The sequence below is a fragment of the Haplochromis burtoni genome, unplaced genomic scaffold, assembly GCF_018398535.1.
Source record: "Haplochromis burtoni strain Fernald_Lab_line unplaced genomic scaffold, NCSU_Asbu1 Contig_286, whole genome shotgun sequence".
Taxonomy (NCBI): Eukaryota; Metazoa; Chordata; class Actinopteri; order Cichliformes; family Cichlidae; genus Haplochromis; species Haplochromis burtoni.
In genome coordinates, this window is record NW_024582647.1 from 711,512 (window position 1) to 723,543 (window position 12,032).

General features: G+C 39.3%; 1 protein-coding gene across 1 annotated transcript in view; it reads right to left on the minus strand.

Annotated features, from left to right (window-relative positions):
* Window positions 1-11,387, minus strand: part of tnc (tenascin C) — a 117,860-nt gene extending 106,473 nt beyond the window's left edge. Inside the window, exon 1 of the mRNA XM_042227861.1 lies at window positions 11,299-11,387. The gene's annotated coding sequence lies outside the window, so the exon portion shown is untranslated. The remainder of the gene's footprint in view (window positions 1-11,298) is intronic.
* Window positions 11,388-12,032: the final 645 nt, after the last annotated feature.

Sequence of the window (12,032 nt, forward strand, 5' to 3'; positions counted from 1 at the left end):
CTAAACCAGGAAACATGAGCATACATTAAACCTCACTGAAACCTAAATTCAAAAGCAAAAAAACCCAGACGCCATGACAGTTATAGCAAGACATTATCTGTATATATATCCCATTGGCAGGAAGAAACACTGGCATTCATTTGAGTGATGTATCTGGGGATTTTACGTCTAAACATCTATCAGGTCACCAATGACCAGTCATTTTTGAGTTTATTTAATAGAAAAAAAGAATACTCTACATATAAATATTGATTAGTGTATTATTAATTCTTCCAACAAATCTATGCATACTTATAAACTCAGAATGAATCCATTAAAATTACACAGGAGTGAGCATCAGTTAGTGCAAGCTGTCATGTTATCTCACCATCTTGAATCCAGTGGCCAATCGCCATTCTGCATCGTTGCATTGTGTTTTTTTATGTTTCTAGAGATGAGGGTTAAGGCAGGGATGGGCAACTGATTTTCCCAACGGCCCTCATGAAAAACTGGGACTTTTGTGTAGGGCCGCACCAATAACAGGCACAGTGAAAACACCAACATTTTATTAAATGTTTAATTTATTGAAATGTGCATGTTTTTGTAAAATGTCATTTTACTTGTAATTTAATTGCTTCCTCTGCACTTTTCAGTTATTTTCTTGTTCGCTGAGAGAAATGTTGTCTCTTTTGACCTTGAACAAGTGCATTAAAGTCAGGTTCAACGTCTAAGACGGAAATGCAAGATCTGGCTTCCATTCTGCATCTCAGAGCCGCTCAGGAACAACCGAAGGGTTAGATGTGGCCTGGGGGCTGTGTAATGGCTAGGTCTGGGTTACAGTGTAGTGCTTTCTGCATTTCTGTAAAAGTCACCAAACAGCACTGATATATAACCACTTTTTTTCATAGGCATATGGCTCATATAGCATATTGAGTTGAAAAGATCAAGATGCATGAGCGATTTGGTTGAAACTGAATTAAAAACTTTGTGCTGTGTTGGCAGTGACACTTAAATATTACTAGGTCTGATCTTGTGTGGCTATTGCTCTTTTCACAAGAACATGTCCCGGTTGCTTGCGACATACATTTGGATGCTGTATTGGGAAGTCATCCATTTCTGGAAAGGTTAGGATAAGTAGCTCTGATTTTTATTAGCACGTTGGATACATGAATTAAGTACATGAAAAGGCAAAATTTTACTGTATTGCAGGACATGGAGGTCTACTCATTTTTTGACTGCTTCCTTCAAAATGTTTTCCGATTCCTCATCACCTTTGCTTTTTCAAACAGTGGTTATATTGTGCAAGGAAATGATGATTAAGGAAAATCCCTACACACTATTACACACAGCTCTGAGTCTGAGGTTTGAAAACTCTGTGTGGTGGCTGCTGTAAATTACAACAGCAGCCTGATGTTGCCATGCAGGTATGTAGAGACACAGACTTTATCACCCCAAAGATTTTAACATGTGGCTGACCTTGTCTGTGCTAAAGAGCAAAACTGGATTCTAACAGCACCTCTGCACACATCTGACATCAGAAGATTTAATGTCAGATTTACATTTGGACGTTCTGAGGAAATGAGTCATGCATTTGCAGAACAGACACATCTGATTGTAGTCTGATGAGACCACAGTATTATCTTGATGAAAGCCAGATTTGAGCTCACTTACTGAGTTTGGTTAATGCTTCAATTCACAGACACTGAAACTATGTCTGAATCCAGTAGCTCGAAGTGTAAATCTTGTTATATGACCTGACCTGTGACACCAATTTTTTTAATTGGTGTGGCAGCCTCAGAGGATAATGACCTCATCAATGCACTTGGCAAGCACCTGGGAGCCAAACTAAGGACTAAGGCAAAATCCTATTTGGCCTTTGGAATGTACATGCTGATTACATCTTGGAGAGCAGCACTTCCAACTGCTACTGATGCCAATAAAACAGTGGGTGGAAAGACACTGAGCAGCAGGCAAACAGGTCGCCCTCACACACTGGGCCACTGGCATGGCAGCTTACCGTGTGACCTTCTATACATCACCACTTAGCCATTAACCAGGTAAAAAGATGGGAGAAGGGCAATAGTGCACACCAGACCTAAGCGCATTATGTAAACGCATTTATCCCAGGATGCATGGAGTGTGGACATGCTTAAATCTGCTCTGCTGGCAGTTCGGTGGTGGTGGTGATGTAAAGTGGCACACTTCACAGCCACACTCAAATATTGCTCAGGCTCACCGCTGTCTAATAAATCAACAGAAAACATCCCACATTGCTAGGGTGTTAGGTCTGAGAGTGATCCTCTGGCATGCTGTCTGGAACATGCCTTTGCATTTTTGCAGGAAACTAGCAGCAGAACAGTAAACATATCTGCTGGTAAGTGTGCAGCCCAGCGGCCTGGCAGAGTAATAGGAGATCCATTATAGAGAGATGGCAGTCTGAATAATGCAGGCGTTTGTTCTGTCTGAATGAAAAGGAGCTGGCATTGGGCTAGCTCTACTGGCAGATGATCCAGTAGCACAGTTCCGCCTTCTCTCAGAGAGGAGAGGGGGCGAAAAAATACAAGCCTCAAGCAGTGTCTGCCCTCACACCAGACCTGAAGGTAAACTGCAAAATCACACATTCCTGCAGCCCTCAAGTCACAAAGTTTGCAGCTGATAAATGAAGAAAACTCCTCCAAAGGCATAATTGACCTCAGAGGAGTTTGCACCGTTGTGTAGCTACCTGTTACGATCTGACACCAGCTCCCCTGGAGAGCTTGTGCCCATGGAAACGGGAGCCTGAGAAAAGCGCCGTGCAAGGTGCTTTTTTATACCCTTTTGCTCCCATTAATTGGTTGCCAACACCACTTGACTGTAGCAAGTTGAAGCCTCCCCCACTTGGCAGGTTTTTCGCTCTGTCCAGAGAAAAGCTGGGGCCAGATGAGCAGAGGGCTTTTTTGGGGGGGTTTTGTTTTTTTGCCAGGTCTCAGTGCCAAAATCACCAGGGAGCCGGATCATTTGCATTGATAAGACAGGCGCTGTGTGTCACACAAGTCTGGGCTAAGCCTGGGTCCACTCTTTTTTGGATGAAAGCTCTGTTTCAGGCATCACGTACAGAAGGAAATTATTTCATCCGTTAGTCTCCACTGGTGACAAGGTGGGGGGAGATCATCAGCTCCCTCCTAACTAGGTCACTGTGTTATTCAAGTCCAGCAGGAGACTGGAAGCAAGAGAAGGCTGAATACTGAAACTCCCCCTCACCCGCCGCTGGAGATCTTGTTTAAAGATGCCACAGAAAACGAAGAGGGAAAATAGAACAAGCCTCATTTCATTTCTAGAACAAAAAAGTGTAACACAGATATTCTATTTCATGCACTTTCCTATTTCAATAGAGTACAATTTATCCACTGGCTTCCCTGAGCCATTACAGCTACAGGGAATAGTAAAATAACCACTGGTAACTGATAAAGAATTCAGGCTTTTTATAACTTTATGAGCTTAGTATTCCTTTGGCGTGCTGTTGTCAAGTTGAGGATCATTTTACACAAATCTACCCGACCGCTGCCACTGTCAAGAGCCTCATCTGGAGATACGAGCCAAAAGCCAAGTCATTAGTTTTAGTGGTCGTCATCATGTCAGTCAAGAAACTCCCATCTCAGACACTTGTGACAAAAAAATACACTTCTTCAGAAACAGCCGCCTCAACTTTGGACAACCTTAGTGAGCGGCTGCTGCTTGAGGTGTCAGTGGTTCTGAAAAGAAGCACACTGAATTGCCTCTAATAAGGTCTCTCTCAAGTTAAACGCTGGGACTCTCAATGACTTCTGCACCGATCATCTTACACCACAATGGCTTGAGGTTAAAATGAGAGACTCCAGCAGAAAAAGAGAGCACCTGCAGAACCATTAAACTTTTAGAAGGCTTGTGGTAAGAAGTGCAGGGGCAGGGGAATGAAAGGATGATGTTACTTCTGTATAGGCCTTTTGCAGTTAATATATGATGTGCTGTTATCACTGAAGCAATTTCCATGTGACATTCAATGGGATGGAGTTAATATTTCTGGGTCTTGACCCAGAATTCTAATTGTCCATATGAAATATTTGCACTGATGAAGTATATGTATAAATCACTTTACTACTCAGATCAGTTAGCTTTCCAGCCAAATAAAGAATCTGCAGAAACAAACTGAACTGAATTCATGTTTCTACCCAGTGTTTTTATATTAGGGATTGATTCATCAAGAAAAACAGCTGGCGGCACTAATTGGTGCTAGAGTGGTGCTCAGTCAGGTGCAATCAAACCACAGCAGGAAAAGGGGATGCAATGATATAAATGAAGTGCCACTCAAACCTGAAATGTTAAAAAAAAGAGAGAACAGAATATGAGAGATGCAGAAAACATGATGGAAATATGACTTTCTCTTTTCTCCTATGTCGCTTTGAAGGTTATAGTTTCCCAATCATTCCATTTTCATGACTTTTTCCCTTTACCAGTACCAGATTTTTTTAATTGCATATTTAAAATTTCTGCTAATGGTTTATGGGCAAATCAAAAATGTCAGATTTTTTGTTAATATTTGAAACTGTTTTTTTGTATGGAGTTTATATTTTTCACAAAAATTTTGAAATTCCAATATTCCATATTTTTAAGAGTTACTGTGTTACTATGTGCACAGCAACAACAACAGCATTGTGTAGAAGCAGTTTTTAAAAGCCTTTGGAGCACAATAACCTGTCACCTGTTTGGCACTGTACGTTTTAGCACTACAAAAGGTTTTAAGGACACCCTACCTTCTTTTTGTTCCACAATACAAGGAGAAATACTGTACTTCATTATCTGCAGAGTAGACATGAAAGTAGAAATCTGAAACCAGGGAGTGACACCTCCTGTACTCCACATTTATTTATCCACTCCTGGATTCCATAATAAATGCATCTACATTTTACTATTTACTAGTCAATAAATAAATGAAATGATGCGTGCACAAGAGGAAAGCTAGGCTCACTGTAGGTCCAGTCTGATCAGTAATGGCATCCTAAGTAAACTGAATAAAAATCTGTAAGAATACATTGTAAAGTACCAGGAAGTGCACGGAATTTCCTGTCTTCATTTTTTATGGATTTTCTTTTAAATACAAAATTTACAGTGACTAATATTTTTAATAGAATAGAATAGACTTTTCTTAGCCCATGAATTAGAAATTTGGGTGTTACACAGCTCTTATAGCAAGGGGAATATGAAATATAAAAGGAAGACACAAAGTAATCCTATATACATAACCAACTAAAGTTCATATATACAGGTAACAATGTATGGAAATATGTATAAAAACTGTACGGAGATATGTAATAAAGTGTACAGAGTGTTAAAATATTGATTCATGTTATTACATTTTTGAAAGGTAGCTTTATTACAAACATTATTGCTTCAGATGTATGGCTTTATAATAACTCTTTTATTCCATACTCGCTACTTTGGATCTGATTTACAAGTGGACTATGATAGTCTATGTAACATTCTTTCTTTGTGGAGTTTGCGTGTTCTCCCCGTATTTGTGTGGGTTCTCTCTGGGTGCTCCGGCTTCCTCCCGCAGTCCAAAGACATGCAGTTAGTGGGGATAGGTTTCTATGTTTTAGCCCTGCAACAGACTGGTGACCTGTCCAAGGTGTAACCAGCCTCTCTCTAACTGGAGAATGGATGGATGCGTATTATATTATAGGTTAAGGCTAAAACTATTAAACTAATAGTAAAAAAGTACACAACAGTTGAGTTTATGAAATGTGTTTTGTAGGCCAGCAGTTATCCTTGCATTATCTAAATGCCAGAATTAGCCATCATAAATTATTGTTGACTGATGTGTCTCTTTTTTGTGTTATAGGGACTAAAAATAGTCAATGGAATGGAAGTTATGCTTTTCTACAATAACTGCCCACTTAAAACACTTCATCTTCATCTTCAAGATAATTGATCAGGGTGATCAATGGGAGTCTGGTACCTTAGGTACTAGAGCCAACAATACAAAATAATCAACACTAAACACAAAACAATAGTTAATATGTTACTGTCTATGCGCAACACCAAACAGTGCCAACATATATAATACTAATGCTTGATGACATTATTAGGGAAGGTTAGAATACTGTGGAACCAGGTATGTTGCAGGACCCTGAACATATATGAGAGCTGTAACTTTTTGCACAGTTGCTTTTTTGCTAACATGCACATCTCAATCAAAGCACACATGTTGCAGATGAGATTGTAGGTCTGTTAGATAGGTAGAATCTGGCTACTACTATAGAATTAAACTAAATTCCCAAAGACCTCTCTACAGATTACATACTATTGAGCTGCATGGCTCTTCAGTCTATTGGGTGGATTGAATTGATGGAAAGCAGAGCTCTAAGAAGTTTTGTTCTATTTTTAACAGAATCATTCAAAGAACAATATTTGCTAATGCTTTGTTGCCTCCACAGCCAACATTGCCTCCCCCAAGGCTGCCCACCCCCAAAAGGGGACCCCAGCCTAGAGGCATGCAAAGGTAATGTGGGGGAAATTCTCCAATCAAATAAGCCATGAGGGACTCGCTGCTGAAGAGCGAGGGCTTCCTCTGCCTGCAGCGCTCTCCCTGGCTTTGTTCTTGTCGTTATCTTTGGTGGCAGATAATCCTGAATGTGCTGTGTGGATCACAGCTGCTTCACCAGGAATCAACCAGCGGCTCATCATGCATGTTAAACTCATTACATATTCAAAAGGAACTAAATCTCCTGAATATATGCCTGCCGGAAGGGCATTGTGCATGTGTATTTACAGCCATGCATGTGTGTGTGTGTGTGTGTGTGTGTGTGTATCAGCTATGGAGCTCCATCCTTAAACAGGCTTTGCTAATGGCATTTTTCATCCCCCATTTAACCTTCCTCTTTCATCCTTCCTCTTGTGCACTCAAAAGATTTTGAAAACACTTTGATGACAAACTTCACTTAGTGCATTCTTTGGTGATGACCCAAAAGCAAATAACTGTTGAAACACACCTAAATATACATCAAGGCATTCAGATGAGGTGGCTGTGTTACACAAGGTCAAGGTTGTAACCACCATGTGTCTCTAAGGGACATGACCTTCTCCCAGTTTAAACAGGTTAGAGGAGACCCTTGTAGGTTGATCCTACAAGGGTCAAAGGTCAAACGGACCTACCTCTGGAGGTACACATCACGTCATTTTTTAAATCTCTGGATGCAAGTTTTGATGTCCAGCAAAAATCAAAAATTATTTCACAGTACAGTTAAGTATGTTTTCACAGTATTTCTGGTTTAACTTTGCAAGTTGGATGGACAACATTGGATAAACTCTCTAGAAACACCCCGAGAAACAATATCCACAGTGTCTATTGTTTTTGACATTAGGTTTCACTTCACTATAGAGAAAGTCTTTATATATTATAATTTCTATTTCCAAAACTGGCTGAAAACCCAAGAGCAGCACAAACAAGACTACAGTAGCCCACAGACTGCGTATTTCACATTTTGTTGCCTGGTGACATTAAACAACTCCACCATATAGGCAACAGCCTGCAAAGCTGTGCATAGGCTCTGAGCAGGAGCATTGCACAATAAAACCAATCCATTAAACAGTGTTGCTGGAGGCCAAAACAGAGACTAAACACAGTTAGTAGTATTTCACATTTGGGTCTAGATGGGATAATAATTACATTGCTTTATTAGGGATGAAATTTTAAGAAAAAGCCAAAAAAAGAACTAAAGGAAATGTTTAGTTATTGATTTTTGAATATATTCATTGAGAAACTGCTTTTAACGCAATTTAATTTTTTTTACATTACATTTTATCTACAATCATAATTGTATTTACATTTATAGCTGACATAATAACTACGTAAAATAATGCTGAAAAATGTATTGAAACAGCATACACTTAGTCTGACCAGAATTCAAAACAAGCTTATGTTTGAACTCAATTAACAAAGACTGCAAAATCCAGAACTTAATAGGATAGGGTGTATACGCGTTCAGTATCCCATCTAATTAAGCTATATCCCAGCTAGACGGTTATTTGGATTTCTCATAAGAAGGATTAAAGCTAATGTGGACTTTCTGTAACAACAAAATGATAATGACTTGAGCAAAATCTTAAATGCAGGAGGCGACTGAGCAATAATATTGCCATAAAAGTAAAGCTCTATTGGATTAAATAGCTGCTGCCAATATAGACTAAATTTGTTCCACAAAGACAATTGCTGCAGAATACGACCATCAATGAGAGGGATTCTCTGTTTACTATACGAGTTGATCAGTTTACCTATAACTTATATTCTTGTACCAATCACATCTTATTCTAGGATCTGCATGAAGGGAATTAAACAGCACATCGATCTACTGCAGACATGTGCTCAGTAATGTAGCTAAATTAGTCCTGTTGATAATGCGCTTGTTTGCATGTGTGGCTCAGTTAGTGGCCGCTGATCTATCTACAAGTCCTTACCTCCATATTCACCCACTAATCCTGTTCCCAGACAGGCTGATGCCAGATCATCAGTGACTTCAGGCTGGAGGGACCCGTGTCTCCACAAACACGGCTGTTAGACACCCCCTATAACAGTATTTACTAAGTATATGGATGGTGCAGTGAACTGCTCCACACCTGGCAGCTGCAAAAAATATGTACTTCTTTATACCATACTCACAAGCCCAGTTATGTAGGTTCATCTATTATATATAACACTGCTCTTTCAAGAATTTTGCACTGTTTGAAAAATTCTTTGCATTTTTTAATAGAACAACAGAAACAAAGAAGCCATGAATCCCCAGTCAAAAAAGGCTAAACATGTATTATAAATGTGTTTATTGATTAATACAACCCATCTCGAGTGCCACTAAGTCATTTATTTTCAGCATTTTGTTGCATGAACGCTCAGTCATGCAGATAATTATGAGGCTACAGCTGCTGGTACAAAAGCCCTCTAGCTGGGATTCTCCCACAAACAGACAATAATTTTGGACTTTTACTGTACAAAAATGGATAGCAAAAGTCAATTTTTGTCTCTCCAATAATACATTAGAGCTGATTACTGGGCCTCAACATAACTTCTAAAAACACTGCCTTCAGATAAATAAAATCAACTTTCTAGGGTAACTTGTCCTTCTTGACAGCCAAAAATGTAAATTTATGTTCCCATTTATGTTCCGATTTGTAGTGTTTCTTCCACATCTTAAGATGCAAGGTAGGTGCAAAATAAAAATTTTTATGTTTATTTAATAATATAATCTGTTCAGAGGTTAGCACTATCATTTCACAGGGAAAAAAAACATCTTGGCTTCCGTTTTGGTGCTGCAGTTTTCTTCTGCAATCCAGTGAAATATGTTAGGCTGACTGGCCAGGTAGATCTAGTCTTGAGTGGTCAGTAAGACAGTACTTAATAAAAATATTTCATAGAGATAATTGATGCCCACTTTTGATTCTTTTTTTAACTTTTTAACATCCCCAAGATCATTGATGATCCATCTGGAAACAGGTATAGGGTTTCTGTTAAGTCAGAAAAACTGTCATTCCAAATTGTTTCAGACATGATTTGAAACATGATATGGTTTTTGAAGTTTTTTCAGTTTGGACTATTTAGTTTGTGACTAAAGCTAAACCCAACTCTTACCTCAGATAATTCTCAGGTGACCTAGCAGCAGTACAAAGGTTTAAAAGGTTTGATTTTGTACCAACACATTCAGTTACAAAATGTTTTGCCTATTCAATTACCTTTGTGGAGTGCTGGTCTCTTTAAAGTCCAAATCACAAGGCTACAAAAAGCACCACTTTTCAAGTTTACAAATCCAGGGATTGTCCCCATTGATGATTCATTGTAATGTTAACAAGTTAATGAGGTACTAGACTTGTTTGAAAGTTTACATCACTAATAAGGCCTTTCAGTGTCTTTACCATCAAGATACATATATAAATATATATGCACATACATATTAATGTACCTTCTTTAAATATGAAATGCTCAAATGTAAGCTGACACATTCAAAGATCCAACCATGCAGGTTTACTGCCAATAAACCCAGGCTACGATCAGGAGGTGTTGCCCAGACATCTATACCCCAGTCCCAGAAAGATGACTAAATATGTCAAAATGGACAAAGCATCTATGACCCAGGATCAATTTCACCTCCTGACATTTTTGTTTTTACAGGAGCTTATTGGCTGCTGTGAGATAAACAATGGCAATTTCTTGGCTGGAACGGGAGAGTGTGTGAGCAGAATAAAATTATGCCTCGAACACAAGGGCAAAAGAGCAAATCGTTGGAAAGAGAAAAACATATACAGTACTAGCTGCAAAATAAGTCAGTGCAATTTCTGGCAGGGCTTACTAAAATTGCCCTGATCATAAAATATATGCAAAAGAGCAGAGATCAGAACTGCTGCATGTTTATTTTTCATGAAATGTGGAGTTCTGGAAATAGGTTAGATTACTGCGATAATGCTTCTTTTATTTACAGGACGCATATGGACTGGGATTCACCATCACCCCAGTGCATGCTCAGAATTTCTATCAGATACTGCTGTCAGACACCCCCACTAGCACCAACACCATCTCCACCTCCCCATCCTCAATTCAGCATAAACCTGTCTCAGCAGATCATCCTCCTCCACACTTGCCATGATATCCTAGTCTTATCATCATCATCCATTGTCTGAGAAGCACACGGGGAAATCAATGTCTGATCATGAGAAATGCACAGAATAAGGCAATCTGGGCTGTATATGACCTATAGGGGCAAAATATAATATATGTCTGCAGAGCTCAGGTCATAGAGAAGAGAGCCTGTCCACAGAGCCTTTGATTACACTACAAAGTCTTTAAAAATGCACTTGGGTCAATGGAACCCAAACTTGGATCGATAGCGCTTTTGAATCAACAGCTTTGTGGGTTTGTGTTGTCAGCTTGATTAGATTCAGGAGGAAAGTGGGTTGATGAGTAAACACGACAGCATCAATATTACATGAGACTGAAGATCCAACGATTTCTTTCTTTAATGTCTGTAAGAGATCTGGGTCGAATCCCCTTAATGCCCTGACATAAATACATCCTGTTTTTCTCATGGATTAAGCTTAAAAACTGAACATAGAATATAGAAAAGTGTAAGAAGCAAGAAAAAGTAGGGAAAAAATTATCCAGTGCAAAGTCACATGTTCACACAACAGTCTAATTTTACCACATGAATCATTAATGTTATATAAACAAAGGAGAGAAAAAAAACACAATTCTTAAGGAAAAGAGACTACATCCTCTGGATGATAAATCAAAAACAAGAAGAAGAAGTGGAAAGATTCTACCTTGGTCATATGTAGCCAGGGCACTGTCAGTGCTGTAGCTGCAGGGTGCTTGTGTTTCCCCAGTGAACTGAAGCAGATGTCAGCCGAGACACCTGCTCTGGCTCAACCTCCTCCTCCACTGCCTGTCGGGCCCAGCGTTGGGGTTGCCGCCCTGCCCCAAAATACACCCAGCACTTAGCCCCCTGGCATGCTATTGTCTTAAGCGCAGCCATGGATTCATGAACTCATTAAGACATGCTTGCGCATTTCTCATCTGTTGCATGAGATGTGAAAGATGTAAACTAATGGGAATGATAGCTGTTAATTTATAAACAAAAGGAGGTGTCGTTAGCATCATCATCAGTGCAGAAATATGACTGTGATTGCTTTCACAAAAATACACAAATTAGTGATAAGCATGGTTAAAAAAATTCTAAGGAGCTTAGAGTGTTTTACTGACAGAGGGTGGGGGTGTGCGCATGTGGTGGTGACTGGCCATCTGTTTGGGGACATTTCATGGTGTGATTGCATCAACACTCATATGATTGACTGACAGTTGAGTAATCCAATCTCTTCAATTCTCTCCGAGTGAGAGTGTGGAAAGAGTCTGCAAGGCACAGGGCAAGAGTTCTCGAAAGAACTTCTAATCATGCGGTATAAAAAAATAAATATATAAACACATATATATATGCATATATTAAAAAATGTTGTGTAACTTGGCAGTGTCGGGTGAGTCCTTAGGTCATAGGTTGCTG